This window comes from Sus scrofa, chromosome 5, assembly GCF_054392235.1.
Source record: "Sus scrofa isolate SSC_HxYL_T2T_F1_AM1 chromosome 5, Sscrofa_HxYL_maternal_Yorkshire_Landrace_v2.0, whole genome shotgun sequence".
In the NCBI taxonomy this organism is placed as follows: domain Eukaryota; kingdom Metazoa; phylum Chordata; class Mammalia; order Artiodactyla; family Suidae; genus Sus; species Sus scrofa.
Window position 1 is genome coordinate 104,866,212 of NC_139387.1, and position 27,025 is coordinate 104,893,236.

At 34.8% G+C, this 27,025-nt stretch overlaps 1 long non-coding RNA gene across 5 annotated transcripts in view; it reads right to left on the minus strand.

Annotated features, from left to right (window-relative positions):
- The window catches only part of LOC146403598 (uncharacterized), a 686,469-nt gene that overhangs the window by 390,050 nt on the left and 269,394 nt on the right, over window positions 1-27,025 (minus strand). For 2 of the 5 annotated variants that reach the window (XR_014845507.1, XR_014845510.1), the window contains one exon: window positions 20,965-22,362. The exons of the other annotated variants lie outside the window; for them this stretch is intronic. This is a non-coding gene — a long non-coding RNA (uncharacterized LOC146403598). Of the gene's footprint in view, window positions 1-20,964; window positions 22,363-27,025 lie in introns of those variants that run through there. 5 annotated transcript variants of the gene reach the window in all.

The window sequence follows — 27,025 nt, forward strand, 5'->3', positions numbered from 1 at the left end:
GTTTTAAAAGATATAAAATCAGGAAATATTAACAGTTATGTAATAAATTTGTTTATGAGAATGGCCTTCTATACAAACTTTATCATCATGGGAAAACATCAGTATCAAACAAAAACAAGTTGAAAAAATGTGTTAAATGTTAGGGATAAATTTTTTCATGCTCTAAAAAAGACATTCAACTTACATATTTTAATTTATTTAATACATTATCTTTTCAATTAATTTTGGTATAAAAGTAATGTATCAAATATCTTTTAAAGGGAGGCTATTCATGTCTTTTCTCCTTGTGAGAGAAGAGAGATTCTACATATGTAAAACTGTAGCATGAGAATGTCATTTTTCACTTTTCCAAGAAGCCTACAAACCATTCTCAAATACTGAAATTGAAAAAGAGATACTCTGCCAATGAGCTGATGTACCTTCCGTTCAACTTCTCTAACGTCCAAAAGATTCCGTTTGTCACTGATTTCCATTGATATTAATGGAGGCTGAGAATATTCATCACCTTTCTTTTAAACAGGATTCACCCTTTGCCAAGTGCATAAAATGATAACAAACTTAGATATTCAGTTTATCAATAGGACTTAAAAACATGTCTTAAAAGAATGTATCACTGTTCTTGGTGAGGAGATATTGCAGATTCCTCCTATAAACAGTTAGAACTACATTCTATTTTTTTGTCTCTTGTCTTTTTAGGGCCGCACCTGCGGCATATGGAGGTTCCCAGGCTGGGGGTCGAATCAGCTGTTGTCGCCAGCCTACGTCACAGCCACAGCAATGCCAGATCCGAGCCGCGTCTGAAATCTACACCATAGCTCAGGGCAACACCGGATCCTGAACCCATTGAGCGAGGCCAGGAATTGAACCCGCAACCTCATGGTTCCTAGTTGGATTCCTTTCTGCTGCGCCACGACAGGAACTCCCCAGAACTACTTTCTAACCACAAGATGCTGGATTGGTCATATTAATTAAATGTCTCTATTTGGATGGAATTTTAAAAATTTACTTAATTCTACTAGAACCAAAAGTTTTCATTAAATCAGTGAACACTGAACTATCAGTACGTATCAAAGTAACTCTTAGAATTTTGCAAAAAACAGTAAGTATGGAATAGTTGAGGAGGTTAAGCCCAACGTTTTCTTAAAGAGTTGCCCACAACTTTACTGGATTCATTTACAGCAAGAATTAAGTGGCCCATGCCCTTCAAAATTAGATGATACTACATTTTTAAGCTATGTAGAGAACTTACTCAAATTCAATTTTTTCCTAATTTGTCACCTACAACAAAGCAAGCAGACAACTGTGGACATGTCAGAGTTGAATATGAAAAAGAAATGTACTCGGTAATTAGAACACATAGAACAGTATGCATGAGGAAAATAAAAAGAAACGTGTCCACAGGAGTCTTCACAGGAACAGAAAAAAGTGATTATATGATCGTGCATGTGTGCACGTGTGTGTGTATGTGGAGAGATTGATTTTTATTTCGGAAAACTGGCTTATGCTAGAATGAGCTAAGCAAGTTTGACATGCATGTTGTTGACTGTCAGCCTAGAAACTCAGGCGGTTGATACAGCCAGCGTGGGGAAGAATTTCCTCTTCCTCAAAGACACCTCAATTTTGCAAAGCTGACACAAATCTAATCATCACAAGAAACGGTTAGTTTGTGCCAACACAACTGAATTACATGAAGAATTTGGAACGAAACAGATTTCACATAATTCTCTCCTATGAATACTCGAGGTGGCCGTTTCTTGCGAGAAGCTTTGCAACTCAGGGAGCAGAGGTGTTGAGGAGATCTGGTCACCGTGGGAATCTCGGCCTCATTAGTGAAGGTTACGTTTCTGTGAGTTTACCAATCACCTAGGTTTCTCAGTTAATTGAAGAGACAATGTTGGGACAGAAGAAAATAACTGTACCCTCTTTCTCCTTGAATTTCATGACGGAGATGATTTTCTAACGGAAGTGACAGTAATCATACTCGGAGGTGTGGAACCTGCCATAGAGCTGACTGACTACCTTTAATACCTCCTCCCCCTCCAGACTGCTGCATTATTGTTGTCATATATTTTAGTTCCAAGTTTATTTCAAATTACAAATCTTTTTTTTTTTTTTTGTCTTTTTAGGGCCACACCCATGGCATATGGAAGTTCCCAGGCTAGAGGTTGGACCAGAGCGGCAGGTGCCAGCCCATACCACAGCCACAACAACGCAGAATTCGAGCAATGTCTGCAACTTACACCCAAGGCAATGCAAGATCCCAAACCCACTGAGGTGGGCCAGGGATGGAAACTGCGTCCTCATGGATGCTAGTCAGGTTCATTACCGCTGAGCCACAACAGGAACTTCCCAAATTAAAAGTCTTTTAAGACGCTGTTTTGTATGGAAAGTATCCATTTATATTTATCAATTTTTCCCCTTTCCACTGTTATTTTTTTTCTTATATTTCCACATTTACATCTTGAACTTTTTTCCCTTTTGACTACAGAAATCAATTTTATGGTTTTATTTGTTGTTGTTATTTTTAGTGAAGGGCTGTGCAGTGAGAAACTTATTTTTTCTTGTTTTACAATATATCTTACAGATTTATTTAACTTTTTTATGTATAGAATTCTAGGTTAGAATTATTTTCTTTCAGCACTTTAAAAATGGTATTTCATAATAATGGTCCTTGCATCAGTTTTGTTGGGAAGTCAGGTCTCAGTTTTACTAACCTTCTGAAACTAACATGTTTGTTTTTTTTTTTGCTAATTTAAAGATTTTTATATGTGCCTCTGGTTTCATTTAAGCCCTGATCTGGTATAATTTTCTTTATATATCTCCCACTTGTGATTCCTTTGGATATGTAGATTGATGTCTTACATTATATATGAAAAATTCTTGGAAAATATTTCTTCAAATATTGCTTAAGCTCCATTCCACTCTGTCTCTGGGACTCAAGGCAAATGTAAATTAGTTCATCCAATGAATATTTTATGTGTTTTTTTAATTAAATGAATTATATTTATGATTATACAACCATCATGACAACCTAATTTTAGAACATTTCTATCCCAACCCCCAAGCCCATTCCTCTCCCCTGCAACCCATCTCCTTTGGTAACCATAAGTCTGTGAGTTGGTTTATGTTCTGCAAATAAGTTCGCTGTATACTTTTTTAGATTCCACAATAAGTGATAGTATATGATGTTTGTGTCTTACTGTATAACTTCACTTAGAATGATAATTTCTAGGTCAATCCATGTTGCTACAAATGCAATTATTTCATTCTGTTTTATGGCTGAATAATATTTCATTTTGTATATATACCACATATTATTTATTCACTCCTCTGCAGATGGATATTTACGCTGTGTCTATGTCGGGGCTATTGTATATAGTGCTGCAATGAACATTGGGGTACATGTATCTTTTAGTATGTGTTTTATATTAACATTTTTTAAATTTTTTCTATGTTTAAATTTGACTATTGTTATTTACCTATATTCCATTTCACAACTATAGTTTTCTGCTGATTAAATGTACTGTTAAATCACTGTTAGATTCCTAATAGCAGATATTTGATTTTTTACTTCCTCAACTTTCATTTGCTTTATCTCATAGATTTAAATTCTCCAATGCATCTCTTCCTAACTTTATCTACTATTTAATTTTTTGGGTTTTTTTTTTTTTTTTGCATTTTCTTGAACATATTAATTGTTGCTTAAAGTTTTTTTTTTCAATTAATTCCAATATCCAAATATTTTGGTTGGGTTCTATTGTCTGTTATTTCCTCTAACTTTCTGTCTTATATGTCAGTATGTCATAAATTTTCACTTTATGTGACATTTTAATAATAATTTTTCACTTAATGTCAATGGTTTGAAAAAATAGAGGTTCCAAATAATGTTGTAATCCAAGAGAAGGTATCTTCTTTCTTCTGTTAGCTGCTAGGGCTGAATTATCGATAGGTATGATGCACTGAAATGTTCTCTGGTGCCTTCAAATGATTTCTATTTGTAATTTATCCAGCTTTTTTCCTAGTTGTTATCAGCAGAAGTATTGGCTTCCCATTACCCAATTTTTCATGCTTGAATTGGAAGTCACAAGTAGCTACTTTAAATAAACAATGAATAGCTTCCCACAAGATGAGTGCAATGCTTGGAATAGTAAATAAAATTTTAAGAAAATACTAATCTACTTTTATAATTTCCAAGGTCAAATAAGCCTGAATCAAAACTAACATAATAGTAACGATAGGATCATAAACTAAAAATATCTATATTGTTTAATAAAAAGACAGGTATGTATCTTTTTCTCTTTGGTGGTACTCAACAAACATTAGCAGAGGAAAAGAGGAAAAAGGTCACAGAGGTCACTTAAAAAATATGTGCAATACTATCTCATTTCTCAATCATGACTCTTTAATCTTCAGCATAAATTTTATTTTAACATGATTTAATTACATCTTCTTTAATTCTCCCCAAATCCCTGCCTTTTCTTTTATTAGTAATGTTGCACTCTTTTTTTGGTTATATATTAAAGTTTTCACTATTTCTTTGACTTATTTATTTGGCTTGTTAATACCACTTATTTGGATTTGAGTTTTGATGTAATCCCCTAATCTTTCTGTTTTATTATGTTGGTTTAGTTCACTTATACTAATTATGACAAATTATAAGTTTAGCCTCATCTCTCTCATCAATGTTATGCTTTGTTATTTTCATGCCAAACTTGTCTTATCTCTTTTCTCTTTGCTGGATTTTGCTATATTTGATTAACCCTTTACTTTTTGTTAAGATGTTTAAGAAAAATATGTTATTTTCATTTTAACTATAAACATAAACTTTCCATGCTAATAATATCAAGGCATTAAGATGACACATTAACTCTCTTCTTTTAATTCCATCATTCATTCACTTGTGATGAAAAAATATTATTTAAGATACACATTATTATGAATTACATGTTATGGCCATTTTATTTTTATGAATTATTACTCTTACAGGAGCTTTCATTATCATGGTGGTAATAATAATAATTAAGCAAAGATTTTGAGGATTCACTGATATTTTTTCCAGCCTTTTTAAAATGTGATTTCTTTACAGAATAAAATGATTTCTTGATAGATTAATTTTTTATTGATTTTCCAAGAGATTTTGTGATGTTTTATTTCTTCTACCATTATATATCTGATATTTAGACTCTTGCTCTTACACAAGAATAATAATATACCTGATAAATTTCTTTAGGTCCTTTTTCATTAAAACTTTTTAGATATGACTCAAAATATTTTTATTATTTTTTAAAATTGAAACTGGAGTAAATATTTGTCAGACTGATTGGTTGATTAGTTTTTATTTCTATTACAGTTTATTTACAATGTTTTGTCAATTTCTGCTGCAATTACAGCAAATTGACACAGTCATACACATACATACATGGTTTTTCTCCCATAATCCTCCATCATGCTCCATTACAAGTGATTAGATATAGTTGCCTGATCTAACATCATGCTCTCATTGCTTATCCACTCCAAAAGCAATAGTTTGCATTTACTAACCCCCAAGTCCCAATCCATTCCACTCCATCTCCCTCCCACTTGGCAACCATAAATCTGTTCTCCTTGTCCGTAAGTTTGTTTCTTTTCTGTAAATAGGTTCATTTGTGTCATATATTAGATTCCAGATATAAGTGATATCATATGGTATTTATCTTTGTCTTTCTGACTTACTTCACTTAGTATGAGAGTCTGTAGTTCCATCTATCTTGCTGCAAATGGCATTATTTTGTTCTTTTTTATGGATGAGAAGTATTCCATTGCATATTATGTACCACATCATCTTAATCCCTTCATCTGTTGATGGACATTTAGGTTGTTTCTGTGTCTTGGATATTATGAATAGGGATGCAGTGAAGACAGGAGTGCATGTGTCTTTTCAGTGAAAGTTTTGTCTGGATAGATACCCAGGAGTGGGATTGCTAAATCATACTGTAGTTCTATTTTTAGTTTTCTGAGCTACCTCCATACTGTTTTCCATACTGGTTGTACCAATTTACATTCCCACCAACAGTGTAGGAGGGTTCCCTTTTCTCTGAACCCTCTGCAGCACTTGTTATTTGTAGACTTATTAAGGACAGCCATTCTGACCAGTGTGAAAGTGGTACCTCACTGCAGTTTTGATTTGCATTTCTCTAATAATCACTGATGTTAAGCATTTTCTCATTTGCCTATTGGCCATCTGTTTATCTTCTTTAGATAAATGTCTGTTCAGGTCTTCTGCCCATTTTTGATTTTTTTTTTTTTTTTTTTTTTTTTTTTGCTGTTGAATTTCATGAGTTGTTTGTATAGTTTGGATACTATACAACCCTTATTGCTTGCATTATTTGAAACAGTTTTTCTCTCATTCCGTAGGTTGTCTTTTTTTTTTTTTTTTTTTTTTTTTTTTTTTTTTTTTTTTTATTGTCTCCGCTGTGCAAAAGCTTGTCAGTTTGCTTAGGTCACACGGGTTTATTTTTCTTTTTATTTCTATTTCTTTGGGATACTGACCTAAGAAAACATTTTTACAGTTGTTCTCAGATAATGTTTTGTCTATGTTCTCTTCTAGGAGTTTTATGGTGTCTTGTCTTATGTTTAAGTCTTTAAGCCATTTTGAGTTTATTTTGTGCATGGTGTGAGAGTTTGTTCTAGTTTCATTGATTTACATGCAGCTCTCCAGTTTTCCCAGCAACACTTGCTAAAGAGACATTTTCCCATTTTATATTCTTGCCTGCTTTGTCAAAGGTTAATTGACCAAGGAGTCTGTGTTTATTTGTGAGTTCTCTATTCTGCTCCATTGGTCTGTATTTCTGTTTTTGTAACAGTATCACACTGTATTGATTACTGTGGTTTTGTAATATTGTCTGAGGTCTGGAAGAATTATGTCTCCTGCTTGGTTTTTGTTCCTCAATATTGCTTTGGCAATTCTGAATCTTTTATGATTCCATATAATTTTTTGGATTGTTTGTTCTAGTTCTGTGAAAAATGTCATGTGTAATATGATAGGGATTGCACTGAATCTACAGACTGCTTTGGGTAGTATGGCCATTTTAATAATATTAATTCTTCCACTCCAGGATATTGGAATATCTTTTCATTTCTTTGAATCCTCTTTAATTTCCTTGAATAATGGTTTGAGAAATTCATCATATAAGTCTTTCACTTACTTCATCAGGTTTTTCCTAGGTATTTATTTTTTGGAGTGGGATTTTAAAAGGTATTGTCCTTATTGTAAATAATATTTTCATCATGTAGAACTAATGATAAGCCCTTGCATTATGCCATTAGGAAAAACATTTTTTGTTTTCCTTTCATCGTTTAGCCACATTACTCAGTCTCAAAATAAACCTAAAATATCAAGATATTTCTTGAGAGATGTCAAATTTTATAGATTTTGCTTACTATTTAGACAGTGTAACATTAGGGGAATTATCTTCTTTCTGTTTTTTTGATTATTGTCTCCTCCATCATAACCTGTTCTCTAATTCTATAATATCTATTTGTTCAGTATTCCTTCTTTGTTTCCCATTATTTATATTTTCTGCAACTGAGTCATCATTTTATCCTTGGGTAAAGGGCAATGATATTGTTATATGACTTGAAGTGATTGAGTGCTATTAGAATGAAACATGTATACATGAAAAACCAGGTATTTGGCCACATATATATGCCTGATAAAAACTGAACAACTTTGATTAAATGGCTGGACTTGGGGAACCATACAAAGAAGCAACATATTGCAGTGGATAAAAGCACAATCATTAGAATCAGCCAACCTATGAACCTTTGGAACTATTTAGAAGTTATGTGACCTCAGACAATTTGCTTAAGCTTTCTGTATATCCGTATACTCAACTATAAATGGGGATAACACAACTGCTTGCCAAATGGATAAAAACAGCTCAGGTTAATCTTTTTGGAATACATATGAATAAAAGTATATAAGCTCTCCTAGTAATAATAATAATAATAATAATAATAATAAATATATATAGTTGAATAATTCTTATGCATATTCTATATATTCACATCGAATATTTAATTTTATTTTTGAATATTCTTATGTCGCTATTACATATTGGAATTTCTTGCTTGCTACATTTATTCATCTCTGAATAAAATCAGATTACACTTACTATAGACTTCTTTTTGCTGTCTAAAAGTTGTTATAAAGAAGAAAAGACCTTTCTCATTTAATTAAATAAGAAATTTACATTATGTTCTTTTATAATTAAATTTATTCAAGATATTTAAAAATAATTGCAATAGCTGTAAAAATTATTAACAAAATTTAATGATGACTAAAACATGTACGAGATAGGATGAATAAAACAGTAGCAAACATTTATTGTTTTTCTCATAGTATCCTTTTTATAATGCTATACTTTTGTTACAGTTATTATGTCAAGTGTACTAAAAAAAGTCATTGCTGCCACTCATTAACACAATGTAAATCAAACCGTGATAATGTTTCTGCTTTCCTTCTTCATCTTAAGAAACCATTTCCTAGAAATTTTTTCCTTAGGAAGTTCAAGGAGAATTTCTCATCTCAATTGGATGATGATTATTACTCAGAAAAAAACCTTTTATATCAATAAAATATAACATACAATAGTTAAAATTATCAAAGTTCTGGAGTTCCCAAGTGTCAGACTCAACACTATATGTCAATAGAAACTTGGCTTTTGCTTTTGTGAAGAATTGATCTAAATACCATCCACATCCTTCACTGGATTCCTGCAGTGTTTTCTCTGGCATTCATGTTTGGAAATGTGGTAGAAGAGTTTTGAATGCAATGTCTGATAGAAACTGCTGAGTGCTACAGGGCCAACAAGTTGAGTTGACAAAGATCCCCTTAAAGAGGTCAAGAGTTAACATTTCATAATGTTTCTATAAAATAAAAGAGATTGACAGACCACTGACTCATCCAGTTAGAAACCTGGCATAGAAACAAGTCAGGCAGAAACGCTGGAAATAGACCTAACATATTGGTCTTAAAGAAAAAGAAATTTAATTAGATTGCTTTCCAGAAAGTAAAGACTTTAAATTATTGAGAAAATGTTTAGAAAAAATTTAACTAGATTTTCCAAGTTGTAAATTTCTAAGGGAAAGAGAATAATGAACACAGTGGAGATGAAGCAAACAAAGGATGTTCTTTGATAGCTTTGTAGTTAGTAACCTTATTCATCAGTGAAAAAATCTTGGCAGTCGAAAAGCTAGTGTGAGGTACATTTTATATATTTATGTTTTTATTGTTCTCCTTGTACCTCCTTTTTGAAAACATTTTCTTCTTTAATATTCTATTCATGCTGGGGTTTAATCAGTTTAGAATGTTTCTAAGTTAAGGGAAAAACTTTATTTTATAAATATGCTAAAGAACACTTGATAAAGGTTATAATATTGATTTAAAATATTCAATTAACTTGCATAAAATGCCAGCTAAATTATACAATTCACTGGAAATCCACAGGATAAATATAAAATAAAGATAATATACTACAATATAATGAATTTATTGCACTGTAATTTTTCATAATTCCCAATGAAGTTATGGAGAATTTCAAGTTAGATAACATATCTAATGCATGTAATGGATTCTCAAATATTTAATGATTGAATATTTTCTTTTCTCTGTATTTGACAGCTCAACTCAGCTAGCTGCCATTTACATGGCTCCTTGCAGATAATTTATTATAACAGCATTAAAACAAATTATCAACATTAATGAAACTAAAGGATATAAGGGATATTTATTATTATCAAATTGATACATTATATTTTGATATAGTAAAGACTTCCTTTAGTTAAATACTAATTGAAAGTAAAATCAGGGAGTTCCCGTCGTGGCGCAGTGGTTAACGAATCCGACTAGGAACCATGAGGTTGCGGGTTCGGTCCCTGCCCTTGCTCAGTGGGTTAACGATCCGGCGTTGCCGTGAGCTGTGGTGTAGGTTGCAGACGATGCTCGGATCCCGCGTTGCTGTGGCTCTGGCGTGGGCCGGTGGCTACAGCTCTGATTCAACCCCTAGCCTGGGAACCTCCATATGCCGCGGGAGCGGCCCAAAAAATAGCAACAACAACAACAAAGACAAAAGACCAAAAAAAAAAAAAAAAAAAAAAAAAAAAGAGATGACACGCATGGAGAAAGGGTGACAGTGATTGAAAAACCTATTTAGTATGTCATTTTTTTCTCAGCACATTATTTCCATCCTAGTTTTCACACTGCACCCCTGAATAATCCCAGTCTCAATATTTCTAAAGATTAGCAAAAATAAATTATTTCATAAATTAGATGCTCCCCAAACTTAAATATTTCAAAATCTGAGTCTCTATTTTGAAACAAAGAGGAAATTCTAATGCTTGCAAATAAACTTTTCTTTTTAATTTTGATTTACAAGTCCTTTGACTCCAGCGTTGAAGATGTTTGATCTCTGGTCTTGGTCAGTGGATTAAGGATCCGGCATTGCCATGAGCTGTGGCATAGGCACAGATGTGGCTCAGATCTGACGTTGCTGTGACTGTGTAATCCCTAGCCTGGGAACTTCCATATGCCATGGGTACAGCCCTGAAAAGACAAAAAAAAAAGTCTCCGGTATTGAAGATGTAGTGTGAATAGCCCATTCAGAAAAGTTTCTAAGTCCTGGAAAGATCATGTTCTATGCAGAAATTATGTATACCTGAGGCTAAAATTAAACTGCTTCTCCACAAACCCCTTTCAGGCCTTTGGCCCTATCTAAAAAGTCCACAATACGTTCAGTCCATCCCAACAGGTCCTTGATATTTGATCCTGTACAAAACCACCTGTCCTGAGCCAAATATGTTCACGCACATTTTGAATAGGACCAATTTTTGAGGACTTTTTGGCATGGACGAAATGTCTTATGGAAAAATGTCTTATGGGTGTTTTGGACATAACCAATGTCTTCTAACCCAGGAATCTTGTCTCTGAAGTTACATCATGTTATCTTTCAAATGGGTTTCTTAAAGGAAGTCTTTCTTTCATTTCTCTCCTTTCATATCTCATTTATTATTTATATGGTCACTAATTAAAACGAAAACATAGATGTAATAAAACCTCATATTCAAATTCACATGTTATTTACCAAATCCACACTAATGACTATTCCTATTAAAAAGATTTTGTGCTTCTGATTCAAGGCACACTAGAACCACCTCCCTTTAGAATTTCATAGAATATGCAGATTGTAAATTTCAGTGAGGAAAGCACAATGTTAATATACCACAGGACAAATTATACTTTCCATTCAAACAGTAACATTTAGCTTGAATGTTAAAGATGGAAACATCTATAAAGGTTTGTTCCTGCTTGCACAAAAACAAAGTATTTATTCAGTAATTAAACATTCATGGAAAGATACTCTTTAAAGCTTACCAAAGTCTTTTCCCCTGTATCCTTTGTGTTTACCTGTTCTAAGCAGAGAGTTAAAAATCCTATTACAATATTTCTCTTGACTTCACTCTTAGTCTAAAATGAAGATTGATAAGCCATTTGCAGCAACATGGATAGAACTAGAGACTCTCATACTGAGTGAAGTAGGTCAGAAAGAGAAAGACAAATACCATATGATATCACTTATATCTGGAATCTAATATACAGCACAAATGAATCTTTCCACAGGAAAGACAATCATGGACTTGGAGAATAGACTTGGGGTTGTCAAGGGGGAGGGGAAGGGGAAGGGAGTGGGATGGATTGGGATGGATTGGGAGCTTGGGGTTAATAGAGGCAAACTATTGCTTTTGGAACGGATTATCAATGAGATCCTGCTGTGTAGCACTGGGAACTATGTCTATTCACTTACGACGGAGTATGATAATGTGAGAAAAATGAATGCATACATGTATGTGTAACTGGGTCACCATGCTGTACAGTAGAAAAAAAATTGTATTGGGGAAATAACAATAAAAATTTAAAAAACGATATGGATCAATAATCATATTTTTCTCCACCAGTTTCTAATTTTTAAAAACTATTAAAATACTGTTTATTGTCTAATGAAAATATTAAAGTTATACATTGTAATCGGTGAAACTGGAAACTACAAAAAGCAAAGCAAATGACAACACTAACAGTAGTAGTAGCAGCAGTAGTAGCAGTAGTAGTAATTTCACAACACAGGGAAAATAATCAGTAACAGTCTGTGTTATACCCCTTATTCTTTTTTATTACAATAATTTAGATAGAGTTAGGATTATAGTGTAAACATCATTTTTATCCTTCGTTTGCTCACTGAAGATCCTTCCTATCATTCCATTTTTTTCTCTCATTCTGTATCAGAGGCAAATTACTGAGTTAATTTGTAGATTTTTTTTACTTGTCATATCTGAACCATAATAAATTCTCAGTCAAGTGTTAATAAAAGGGATTATAAAATTAGATTCCTGCAATTTGAGTATGAAACTATATAATCTATTAGCTTTTCTACTTGAACAACTAATGTAACATCACTTAAGGTTTTTATCTATTAAATATTCAAAATGGCCCTACCCACTGCATGTCAAGAGTTTTGAGGATTAAATAAGAAATTAATTCAAAGTCTTCAGCACACAGAAAATGCTTAATAAGTTCTGGCTTTCTCTCTCTACATTTTCTCTCTTTGTCACTTACTGCTACTGCTACTGTCACTCTTCTCAAACTGACTACTACTAAAAGGAACAGTATTACACCATTTTCTAATACTAAATTTAATACTATATTCTAATGAACAGAAATAGTCATCTTTTGCTTGGCACAATAGCTTCCAGGTTCATCCATGTTGCCAAAAATGGCAGACTTGTGGCAGAATTGTGGATTCACTTTGCTATACACCTGAATCTAGTACAACAGTGTAAGTCGACTATACTCTAAGAAAATGGAAATAAAATCAAATAATTATAATCTTAAAATAAGAACTGCCTTCCATTTTTAAGGCTGAATAATATCCGCCGTGTATCAAATTTTCTTCATCCCTAAATGGACATTTAAGTTACTCCTGTGTCTTGGCTACGGTGAATAATGCTGTGCTAAACACAGAGGTGCAGATAGCTCTTTGATTTCTTGGTTTCATTCCTTTGGATACATACAAAGAAGAGGGATTGCTGGATCATATGATAGCTCTTATTTTAAATTTTCTAAGGAACTTCCACAGTGTTTTTCACAGTGCACGAAGGTTCCCTTTTGGCTACATCATCACCAACACTTGCAATCTTTGTTTTTTGATAATAGCCATTCTATCTGGTGTGAGATGAGAGCTTATTATGCTTTTTATTTTTCCCTGATGATTAATGACAATAAATATCTTTTCACATACCTGTTGGCCATTTGTATGTCTTCTCTGAAGAAATGTTTATTCAGTTATTTACCCCTTTTTTTTTTTTTTTGCTATTGAGTTGTAAGAGTTTTATATATATTTTGGACTACATAACACCAATTATCTAGGAAATATAAAATCGTCAAACTCTTAAAAGGAGAGGGTAGGGTGGAAAATGCCAAGTCCTGGGAGAAGGAAGAAATAGGAGATACAAGTCAAGGGTATGATGTTTCAGATTCTGTGCAAGATGAATGAGTTCTAGGGATGTGCCATGGAGCATACCAACTCCCTTTAACAATTCTGTACTACAAACTCAGAATATGACTAAGAGGACAGGCCTCGGGGTAAGGGTATTCTTACCACAAAAGTCATAATAATAATAAGGAGGGCAGGAGAACACGTTTGAAGGTGACGGATATGTCAATGGCATAGACTGTGGTGATGATTTCGAGGTTGTATATCTCTCCCCAAACTCATCAAGTTATATCCATTAAGCATATATAGTTTTTCTAAGTCAACCAAACCTCTAAAGTGGCTTTAAAAAGAAAGAAAGAAAAAATTCCATCGGAGTTCACGTCGTGGTGCAGCGGAAATGAATCCGACTAGGAACCATGAGGTTGCACGTTCCATTCCTGGCCTCGCTCAGTGGGTTAAAGATCTGGTGTTGCCGTGAGCTGTGGTGTAGGTCGCATATGCAGTTCGGATCCCGCGTTACCATGGCTCTGGTGAAGGCCAGCAGCTACAGCTCCAATTAGACCCCTAATCTGAGAAGCTCCATATGCCACGAGTGTGGCCCTAAAAAGAAAAACAACTAAAAAAATAAAAAATAAAAAAAAAAATAAAAACTTAACCAGAGGAAACAAACAAACAAACAAAAATACATAAAGTGTCTGGTTTTGGAGTAATATTAACCTAGATAAAATATTTAGGAGACTTTTACTCAGTGTGTGGATTGGGAAAGGCACCTGGTCTCTTTGAATCCCAGGTTTCTTATTTCTAAACACGGGGATAATAATACAGCCATAAAGTTGTCATTTTTTATGTATGTCAGTATTGCTTACGACACTTCTGGCACATATTAGGCATCAGGTAAATATTAGTCCCTATTCCTTTCCCAGTTTCTCCTACATAATTCAGTTACTGGAATCTAATTTTTTTCTGAATCTACACAATGATCATCAGTGCATTCCGTAATTTATGTTTACCATTTAGTTAGGGAAAACAGGAGTTGCTGAGGGTCCAAGTATTTAAAACAGAGAGAAGGAAAAGGAGGAAACTGAAAATATCAGAGATGTAAAAGGACTTTCAACTTCTCTATTCTTGAAAATCTATTTCAATAACTGCAACAGGGGAATCTGACAGCACAGGAGAATATCAGTGTTTAGCTTAGTTCATTGCAGTTTTGTCCATATTTTCTTCTAAGACAATGTGTTATCAATTTATGAGTTAGAAATCTCTGATTATGTTGTTGCATAGGATTGACCTTTGTGTAGAGGTGCAATTAATACAGTATTTTTATTTCAAAGTAAATCCCTTAAGAGATGTTAGATGTTAGCTTGGAAAGGGAAATCCCTTTTCAGGGGATTAAAGATGCCTATATCAAGAGTTATAATAATATTTTAATATGGTAACACTAATCTAGACCAGTTAATTGTGACCCTTTACCACTTAAAAAAAAACTTTTTATTTGAGGAGTGCACTTTTAAAATGAACGTGTTTATAATTACAGTGGAAATCTGGAAATGATGTAGGTATTTGCAGAAATCTAGAGGCAAAGGTTGCAAAGAAAACTTTAAACACCTGTTCAAATAAAAGCCACTGACTGTATTTGACAAGTAGCTTCTACACAGAATCAGCTTAGAGCATTCTCCTTTCTGAAATGTTTTCATATTTGATCACCACAAGACAAATGTAGTTACATTCTATATATGCAAGTTAAGAAAAAAAGAATCCACAGATCACAAGCTCCCCGATTCATGACCAGATGAATTATTTTTAAAAAGACAAGTGATTTTCATGAAGTACCATCAATTATCATTTCGCCTGAATGCCATTATACATTTTTCTATGCACTTAAATAGATATTTAAGACCATTAGACTTCCCTTTCAAACATTTTGGTGAGTAGATTTTTTACAATATAAGCTCCTTATTTTCTCTGCAAAGCAATTAAATACAGGCTATTGCTGAATTACAATAACTCTGGCTAGTCCTTGTATTTTAGTCCTTTAGAATTCAGTGACATAAATATAAGATGTATTTTGAAAACTTGGCACAAGAAAACTAGTAACAGAGGAGAAAATAGCTAATGGAAAGTTATTTAGAATTGAAAAGACAAACACAGAAGAGGGAAATGATCTAATTAACGTCTAAGCTGACAAGTAAAAAAGATTCCTTGATTTTCCCCATTGTTTGGGACAGTGTACATTGTTTTCAAGAAATATTTAATCATTGAAAATAGAAGCCCCATAAAAATCCCTGCTTGGAGGTTCAGTTAAGCTTAATAGGACCATCTACAAAGGAGAAAGACACTCACAGACTTGGAGGGCAGACTTGTGGTTGCCAGGGGAAAGGGAACGGGGTAAGATGGACAGGGAGTTTGGGGTTAGTAGATACAAACTAATATATTGAGAATGGATAAGCAATGAGGTCCTGCTGCAGAGAACCAGCAACTGTAGCCAATCACTTCTGATAGAACACGATGGAAGATAACAGGAGAAAAAGAGTGTATGTATGAGTGGGTCACTTTGATGAACAGCAGAAATTGACAGAACACTATAAATCAACTATAATAAAAATGTATACAAAGAATTTATTCAGTAAATTTTCTTTTTCCTGAGATTTCCACTACCTGATGATCCTGTTCAGATTCCTGATGGCCTTCCTGTTCAGGGCTTCCCAGTCTCAGCACTACTAACATTTTGTACCGGGTGATTTTCGCTATGAAGGGATGTCCCGCGCACTGTAGGAGGTTTAAGAGGATCTCTAGCCTCCTCTCGCTAGAAGCTAATACCACTGTGCACCTCCATCATGACAGTCAAAAAGTGACTCTGCATTCTACTGATTCCTCAGGGGAACAACATTGCCCCAGATGAGAACGTTCTAATCCAAAGTGGGAACATAAATCACTGTGTATCTATTATTTTATGACATTTAAGTTTTTTCCAGTGTTTGGCTATTATGAGCAAAACGGTTTGGAACATCTACGTACAAGTCTTTCTTTAAGCTTTCATTTCTCCTAGTAATGCCCAGCAAAATTACAGCGGGGTAGTTTAGCTGGGACATCATCCTTCTACACTGGTTTCTGCTTAAGGGCTCTCCTCATTCTTATGTATTATATGTGGTTCATTGCTAAATCATCTCTTATTTTCAACCTCAGGACTTTTTAAAAATTTGGTACTCGTTTTCAAATGCTTATATGTGTCTCTTAATAATGGAAGTCATTTTGTGATGGCTGGCCCATGCTAGGGCGTGGAAAGATGGTGGGTTTTCTCAGATCCCTTGATGACACACTTAGGATATGGAATATTCCTGTTCCACCTTTGGAACATTGAGACATGAGAACTTTACTTAATGCAGTAGGCCAGTTCCATCCACCCTTCCACTGCAATATCTTATATTCTCCTCTGGTTTTATGCGGGAAGCAAAATCTAAAAAACAAGTGCTCTAGACCCACATTCAACAAATATTTCTGAAGTCCTTCAATTGCCCCACTCTACCAGGTATACGGAGAAAAATTTCTGAATGCAAAGCTCAGATACCCTAGATACTCATGACAGGTGTTCTCCCATCACTACATAAATATCCCCTCCTCGCTAGGAAACTTAAGAGCACATATATCAATCGGTGCTCCTGGCATTAAGTCAGACCAAAGAGCCCCTGGCATGACCGTGGCGTCTTCTCACCCACAAACCCAGAGAGCAGACACTGGGAAGATCTTCAGGAGAGCCTTTTATGTCTGCACACTCTTGACTGCTGGAAGCAACAGTCAAGACTCACAGGAAATTTATCTACAGGCTGCTTTCCTCTTCTCAACTTGCACAAATGCATCAAATTATCAGAAAAAAATTATATCCAGGACCCTGGCTTCAAAGAGGCTTTCTTTTCCAATTTCTCTAAATAAGAGGAGGAAGGAATATATTATAATCAATTCAATACACTCCTACTTAGGCAGATTTACTATTCAGCCAGTGAAAGAGAAGCCCTGACACCTCTCATACACAGATTTCAATGACTGCTGGAGTGCTGGGGGATCACAGAGTATTCTATGTGAACAGGAATGTCAGGTGGTCGACACAAAGCACGACACCACGAGCATTTACGGTAATAAGCTAAAAGACATCTCAGAAGAATGTAGTGTGCATCCCTACCGCACATGTGGGTAAAGAAAAAATCACTTTTAGGCCTAACTTCGTATTTATACTCCCGAGTTATTTTTCTTAAAGTTTCCCCCAATTGTGGAAGTTATAGGTACTACAAAACCTGTTTTTGCTCCTACCTTGTTCAGATTCCAATAGGAATGCCAAAATAAGCAACTGTCTGGAGTTTAGGAAATATGTATAGCTGTAGAAATATATTTGGAAACTGTCGGCATACAGAAGGAATTTAAGGGAGTAAACAGAGAGAGAAAAAAGGTCCAAAGATCCATCCCTGAGACACAGCCCAAATTTATAGGCCCTGGATACTATGATTTTAGGCATAACACAAAAGACGAAAGAAAGTCCGTGAAAGATACTGGAAAACAAAAGCGAAACATAAAAAATTAATAAATGTGGTGGTTCAAAGGCCAAATGAAAATAAGTTTTTCTAAGAGGAAGTGATCAGCCACGGCACAGGACGGCTCATCTCACTAGTACCAACGATAAATACAGTAATAATAACCACAACAAAAGCAATAGCTAACACAGACCATAATTACCCTATGGCCAGCTGTGTTCCAAGCACTTTAGGTCAGTCAAACTTCCTTAATCCTCAAAATTTTATGAGGCAAGTATTAGTAACATTTTCAATTTTGGAAAATGAGAACTCTGCGACCCACTAAGGTTAAGCAACTTGTCCCAGATCATACAAGTAAGTAGACAGGTCAGGATGGACCCCCAGGCTCCCTGGCCCCAGAGCCTACATGCTTCACTACTCTTTTTAGAACTCCATCTTTGTCCGTGTTTGAGAACAAGGAAAAACATTTGTATGTGCTTTCTGTGAGTTTTGTCAATGACTATTTCAGACTTGAATGTGTTCATTGTCTATGCAATCTGCTTATTTAGTATAATTATGGGTAATTTATGTTATTGCCTTCTTATAAATGAGTAACTTATATAAACTCACAAAGGGACTCCATTGTTCATGTTTTGGAGTCCAGGACATTATTCCTGGGAATCATGTTTTTCCCTCACTCCATCCCACTCTATTATAGTCATCTCTCTGCATTTTTCATCTACTTGTCAAACACTGACAGACCACTAAAATGTAAAGGGCAGGCATTGAGCTGTTGATGAAAGATCGAGTGCACCTGTTTCTAATTAGGAGCTGGCAGTGGCTGCGAAAGCCCTCCTCTGCGTATCTGGATGGATGCTCCTGAGACCTTGTTGTCTCTTCATTCTCTGAGTTACTCCAGAACCAGGCCAGCGGGGAGGGTCTTCATCCCTGTGGCAAGAGATTCTCCCCACAGGGAGGCACACCCTCCAGCAGAGCCCAAACCGTAATTGAGATTTTCTGGCAAATTCCATGTGTGAAGAATCAAATCCTGAGAAACCCTGCAGGAGGAAGTTTCCATTGATTTCAGCTGTGCCTAAATTGCCATAAAACTTTTGAGAAGGTAGTTAAATGGTAGTGTATTGAGACAGATTCTCCCACTATAGAGGACCATAAAAAATGAAGAGAGCAGACGCACTATTTTTTTCTTTGAAGGGGAAAAGAAATCTGCCCTTTATGCCATGTCAGATACTCAAGACTCAAGAGGGATGGACACGCCAGAGGGGTGGGTGGAATTCATGTTTTCTTGTGAATTTTATTTCTGTATAACAACGCTGATCATCTTCAGCTTTAAAAACAGGAACAGAGAGAATGAAAACCAGACACCCTAAAATTATTCAGTGGAAACTGTGTGATGTGATGTGACAGAGTGTCACTAATACCTATGGTGCAATCTGTATTTGTAAACAGGGTTTGCTACTTGTCTCAAATCCAGAAAACAAACACATTTGCTGCACTGTGATGCCCTTAGGAAGAATTGCATTTAATCACCTACCTTGGTCCTCTCTGAAAGATTTTACTGACATAAAAGAACAACAGTAATATTTGAACCAAAGGTTCCACTGGATTTATAAAAGAGGGTGTCAGAAACTTAGTTCTTTGAAACATTGCAAGAGCCTCAGTGGGGCTGGGGGTATGGAGAAATCTGGCCTCAGATAAAAAGAGGAAGAAATTTCATACTTGTGAGGAGTGGGTAAAGCAGGTATAAGGATTACTTTATTAAAGTGATGCACAGAGCATATTAAACCAAAAATAATACCACAAACTTTACAAAGAATAACTTGAGCATCTGACTGCTGTCATTTTAGTCTTTATATTCCGAGAAGGCTTGTTTTGTCATCAGTATAGCTTAATAGCGGTGCCCATAACTATGCCAAATTCATCAGGTAATCTTTTCTGGGGTTGATAATATTCTCTATTTCTTTAAATCATTTGCTAAATATTTAGCCATTCCAACAACTTAGAGAATAACTTTATTGCCCTAAGAAAGTATATGACTATTTTTATTTTGAAATATCCCATACTCTTAGTGCAGTTCACACCTAATTATATTCATGACTACTTTCTGTTTCTTCACAATGCTTGAATACTGGAGTAAGGAAATCCCCCAATTTAAAACTGGCTAGCTAGCTAGCTAACTAACTAGCTAGCTAGATGATATTTTAGGTATCATGAACGGAGAACAGATTAGAAAAATGGGACGTTCACGTACTGATAAAATATTATTGACTAAAAGGTATTACCTACTTTATGTCTTTATTTCCTAGCTGTGGTGTCAGGCCTGCCCACTTTTGAATTTGGGCTCTTTCCTCAGCAGGTGTATGGCTCTGGGTTGGTTAACTAATAAACTGGCCTCCAGCCTTAAATGAATAACTGAGATACTAAAATAATTCACTTAATAGAGTCATTACTGGACAAAATAGAATAACATATAAAGAACAAAGGAAAACATATGTTTCATAATAAATATTCAATATATTGTAGCTATTTTCTCCTTATTAGATATGGATTGATAGTATAAATACCTCTTCTGACATATATAAATTGTCGAAGTTTATTATATTTCAATACAGATTACCTGAATGCTTTAGACTCTGTTAGCATGCTTTCCTTCATTTTTCTATTATATATATTACAGTTTTTAAATGAGTTGAATCATTCTAATTGAGTATCTTATAATCTAGAGTATGCAGAACTAATATTGACTATCAAGAACAAGTGTTTTCAAAATGAGCCAACTTTTAGGAATGCCTTGGCGAAGAGACAGCTATCAAATTGACAGTGTTAAGGTGGCATTAAAATTTAGATTGTTATTATCACTTATTAAATTTTGATGAGGGATATCTATATTTTATTTAAGTGAAGAGTATCAAATGCTCATAAAATTTTTGTGAAAACTAATAGTTCTCCACAAAATCTTTATTAGGTATAACATTTTCATTGCTTTTCTTCAACATACCATCCAGTCTCATAATTTACAGTAGTTATAATATATGAAGGAGCTGCAAATGCTGAATATTGAATCATTGCTCCTAGGGCTAAGTTCTTGTGAGCCTCTGGTCACAACACTTTTAGCAACCGGTCATTAAGTAACTTGCTTTATATATTTCTGTTTAAAAATACGTTATTTAGTGTACATTACTGATTCCTTAACATTGGACTCAGTGAACTCAATAAAAGTCCACTGTATTAACTCCTGCCTAAAACTTATCTAGCATATGCATTTCCCCCGAAGGCACATCACAGCCTATGCTTTAGAAACAGAGATCTACTTCAACACCATGCTTGGTATCATTTTAAAAGACGAAACTACCAACAAAAAACACACAAATGGGAACTACATGAACCATAAAAAGACATTAATTTACAGTATAAAAGCTGAAACAAGAATTAACAGTGTCACTTCGTATCGTCTCAGCTGGGAAAATGCAGGCAACACAATTTTTTCTTCCCCACTCAGGACCAGGTAAGTGACCATGAAAATATCATGAGTGTTGACTTGAGGCTTACAAATAAATTTCCTCCAGTGGGCAAATTTGCAAATATGAAATCCATAAACAAAGAGAACTGACTGACCTATTTACAGTGAAATACTGTCTCCAATGGATGTCTGGAGAAAGCGAATCTTATTTTTTGAGTTGACCTACACTAACCAGCAACTTCGTGTTCTAGAAGAATGTGAACGACCCAACTCCAAAATGCAATGATCACATTCTCTGTCTCCACGATGACAGCTGGCTAGGATCTGTGCAATGATGAACACAGACCGATTCTGATGCACTCAGAAAGACATCGAGTGCAGAAAATTTTTCTCTACCGTAAAAAGGTTTCCTTACGACACAATTTCCTACATTTCTGAACAACGAGAACAGTTAAAAAAAAAGAACAAAAGAGGAGCTTTATTTTTTCTCTATTTGAGATGCAAATTACTACTCTAAAAGTCTGTATACATCTCAGAAGTAAATACAATTAGATATATCCTCATTACGCAGTCTCCAGCTTACTCCAGGTAACAGTGGTGTATGTGACACCATATTTTGTAGCTTCTTCAGTCACGGAAAAAAAATAGCACAGATGTTGCCAAACTCAAAAACAAAATAAAGACAGGAGGTTTACTGATTAGGTCAAGAGAAGACAAGTCCCGAGAGAGGAAGCGCTGACTTGCTGAAGACCTTTTGTTTGCTTATCAATTCAAAACTTTTTTGAGTTACGATGGGCATCTCAGTTATAACTCCATCTATTCATGAGTTTCATCCCATTTTTTTCTGTCTTCTGAAAGCTATCTGCAAAGGAGGAATTGATCAGGCAGATAGATTCTGACATTTTCTAAAGTGAGTGGAGGAGGATGGACAATGACTAGAAAATTTCTGAAAAAGCATTTTAGTTTTATAAAAACGATAATCCCTAAAACAGTCATTCAAACTTGAACATTTAAATAGTAACGTATGTTTTTAAACTATGCTTCATTATTCTTTCGATGCCATAAAGTCAAACAATAGTACTTTATCAGTAATCGCATTTTTTCAATTACTGGCTTTTCTATAACTATGAAAGTAAGAGGATATATTTAACGAAAAAATAAACGTGTAATGACAGCTGAAAGGGGGGGAGCACTCTGTTGCTAAACGTGGAATGTTTAGGTGATATCCACGGATGTGCTGGTTAATTTTTTACAATCAATTCTCCAAACACAAACAAAACCAGACACACGTAAATAACCCTTTAATTTGTACTATTTGGTGATTTTCACTGTGTGATGTTTTCCCACCATGGCTGATTTTAACCTACCAACAAATCACTGAAGATCACTGGAAGTGAGAGAAACATTTAACACCTGCAAGGTCATGAAAGCTGACTCTGCTTATGATCGCTAAACAATTTTTTTCATAAATATGAATTTTTTACCAACAGATAAAATAATACTCTTAAGGAACAGGGCTTATCCTGCATTGTATGCAGTGGTAGGGAAAAAAGTTTTAATATTCTTGAAACTTAATTAAATCTTCCTGAGTTTTTTAAAGGTTTTTTTATACATTATTGAAGTATTGTTATTAGCACTTATTTTTAAATATACAAATTATCTTTTATAAATACCTACTTTGTATATATATTATTACTATGCATCAGCATATCGTTTTTGTCAAATATTTTTTTATTTTTTGGTCTTTTTAGGGCAGCATATGAAGGTTCCCAGGCTAGGGGGCAAATCGGAGCTACAGCTCCTGGCCTACACCACAGCCCAGTAAGGCCAGTTCCCAGCCGCGTCTGCAACATACACCACAGCTCACAGCAACGCCGGATCCTTAACTCACTGACCGAGGTCTGGGATCGAACCCATGTCCTCATGGATACTAGTTGGGTTCATTAACTGCTAACCTACAACGGGAACCCCCTTTATCAAATATTTATACTGAAAAGATTTGACTGAAAATCAATCTCGTCTTTCTTCTGGCATTCTTCCTGATGCCTGGGTATGTTTTTGTGGGTGTGGGTATCTTTATGGATGGGTATAAGATGAATGTGATGGTGAGAATGAAAGAAAAAGAGTAGGGGAACAGAGAGAGAATTGCCTTTCCTAAGTACTGTTAAGATATTCTCAACAAGCTTAATTTTGAAGAAAACAAGTAACTTACTGTGCGGGTGAGAAATCATTTATGCCAAGGTGTAATGAAAATATCAAAACATATTAAAAGTATTAAGGTTTTTTCCAATGTTTTTTTTTCCAGTAATATATTAAAATATTGAGTGTTTTTTGTGAAATTTGCTTTCTCTGATTTTTGGGGGGTTTTGTTCTTTTTTTTTTTTTTAAACTTGACATGTTCTTTTTACTCTAGAATTAAGACTCCAAAATGGGACTATTTTTTTCTTCCTTCTTTTGTTTGATATTTGTAATAGAGTTTGAATCATCAAAGTGTGCTTTAGGTATTTGAAAAAGTAGTAGATGAGAAACTGGGAATCATAGCTTACAAGCACTGATAAAGATTCTTGCTCAAGCTTTGTAAAAGTGATCTTTTTATCTTACTGTAATTGGAAAGTTTCGCAAAAGCTTGTGTTAAAACATTTAAATTCCACGCACTATCAAATGAATGTACTTCTTTTCACAATTACTTCTATTGAAGAGTGTTTCCAAGTTAAAATCATGAGGTTTTTACTTGAATTTGATTTCATATTCATATCTATTTTTTCATTCAAATTGAATTAAAATCATATATCTTTCCCCATTACTATGAAATTGTTAATGCTTATTTAACAGTAAGTCTACTAAAGTGTCATTTCAAAGGTAAAACTATGACTCTCATACGAAGATAAAATTACCCTGCGTCAAATGTATTTCATTTAACATTTTACTTACTTTGGAAACAAAGAGATGTTAAAATTATGTCAAAGAGAATTTGATGACTTCATATTTAACACATTTAAAGACACATCTCCATTAGGGAATGAAGTGAGTGTTGATTGCTGGGTTATATACTGAATTGACTACATTTTATAGGACAATGACCATGCATTTCCACTGAAGTGAAATTATCGGTACCTTTATGTAAAATGATCTACATCTTAACAAGTGAACATACTCAGTTTGTGTCCTTTAGTCAACGGTCTTAATAGAGATTCCTGATTTTCTTTGGATTTTTCCAATTCTATTAAAGGAATTGTCCTAAATTATAACTATTTTTCAAAATTTAAACATAATTTGAGATGTTAATGTTTTATGAAATGAGATCTAAAATATATTTAGATTATTCAATCTTTTTTGAAAAATCAATTTCAACAAGTATTTATTGATTCTCAGCTTTGTGCCAGATATTATTCTATATGCTAGATATACAATAATAATCAAAGCAAAAATCTATGGCCTCATAAAACTCAGATCTAGGACCAGAAGAAAACAGAAAAAGTCATCAACATATATAAGCATATTCTGTAACAATCTATAACGGTTTTAAAGATGACAGGGGCTATGAAAGAGGGAAGAAGCTATTAAAAGATAACGGAGACTTGGAATGTGGATGAGGGAGGTGATGACAGCAGTATCAAACAGGACAGTCAGGTAGTCTCATGAAAACCATGAGATTTACCCCTGCAACAATGAGCACACCTACCCCAGAGAACTTGATTTCTACACACCATTCTCCAACAAGAGGAACCATCCTTAGAGAAATGACTGATTTCTAAGAATGGGATGGATAAAATACCAGGTAATCCTGGAGCACCTTGTAATTCCAGCGAGGAAGGAGTGCACAGAAAATAAAGTAAAGAGGCAGTCAAAGGGATGCAGGAGCCAATTTTATAGAATGCTCAGTTGCCAAAGCCTCCCAATAGATGGAGCTTAGTCCCAATCTCCCCTGGAGAGGGCGGGGCTTACTGATTTGCTTTCAGGTAATAGAGTATGGAAAGAGAAAAACATGCTTTACAGCAGAGAAACCAAACACTACCTTAGCCAAGTGAGCAACAGGAAGTCATGTGAATAACATTTTATTTCCTAATTCGCTGAAACGGATATAATGAAAAGGGCACTTCACCTTTGCGGTATATTTTCCAAAACGCTACCACCCCAGTCTAACCATGAGGAAGAAAAGAAAGAAAGAAAACTATAAACTAAGAGACATTCTATGAAATACCTAAACAGTTCTCTTGAAAACTGTCCAGGTGATGAAAAACAATGACTGAGAAACTAACAAAAAAGCAAAATTAGGAGATATGGTAACTACATGCAAAGAAATATCCAGAGCTGGATCCTAAAAAAGAAAAAGGACTCTAATGGAAATCCAAATAATGTCTGTAGTTTTGTTAATAGTAACAGACTTATGTTGGTTTCTTAGTTTTTGACAAATGTACTACACGTTTGTAAAGATGACAACATATGGGAACAACTGAAATTGACAGGAATACATAGGAACTCAATCTAGTACCTTTGCAATTTTTCTGTAAAACTAAAATTTGCATGTTAAATGTTATTTAACATGTAAATGTTATTTTACTTTAAGAGGTGAAATTTGAGCAAATATTTGAGTGACGTGAGGAAGTGAGCCTTGGGAATACTGGAGCTTTGGGCATGGGTAGAAGAACGTTGAAAGGAAACAGTCAAAGGTGGGTGGCTAACTGCCAGAGCTGTTCAAGGAACACCGAAGAGGCAAGCATGCTTTCAAGAACCTGAATGACCAAGTGAAGTATCAGTAAAGGAAGCTTTTTCTCAAGGGGTGTCAGACATGCGAGTGTGTGTGTACACGGATGCATTCCTTTGTTTGTACGAACCTCTGCCTACATTTGGAAGATTTTTGATGCTGCTTTTTTTCCCTCACCGTTTATGTCAGCTACAGTATTTTCACATCTCTTTACAACTAATACATTCTCGACTTCATCTCTTGAGAGGAGGCTGTTCCTGACTGAAATCAGGACAATGAGTGAAAGAATAGAGCATGAGTGTTTCCATACTGATTTCTATGTGGAACAGTTAAGTCATGGCTTCTACCAAGCACAAAATAAAAACATTTCGCAGCACTTTCTAAAATGTCCCAGATTTGACTTTTCATCATTTTTGTTGGTCATAGTTACAGTTTGTAACTTAATATGAGTATTACTTAGAATTTGGGATAAGTTGCTTTATATTTTCCTTGTATACATTTTTTTTTTAATTTTATGGCTGCACCTGTGCCATATGGAAGTTCTGGACTAGGGATTGAGTGTGAGCTGGAGCTGCAACCTACACTGCAGGTGTAGCACCCCCAGATCCATTTAACCGACTGCACCAGGGTAGGGAACGAAGCCCACACCTCCAGAGACCCAAGCCACCACATTCAGTTTCTTCACCCACTGTGCCACAGTGGGAATGCCTGCCTTGCGCATAATTAAATCTCCACTTCTTCACCATCATCGAAGCACGCAAAATGTATCCTTCTGTTTCATTAAAAAATGTTGACAACTGTGGCTTAGGCCATTCTGTAT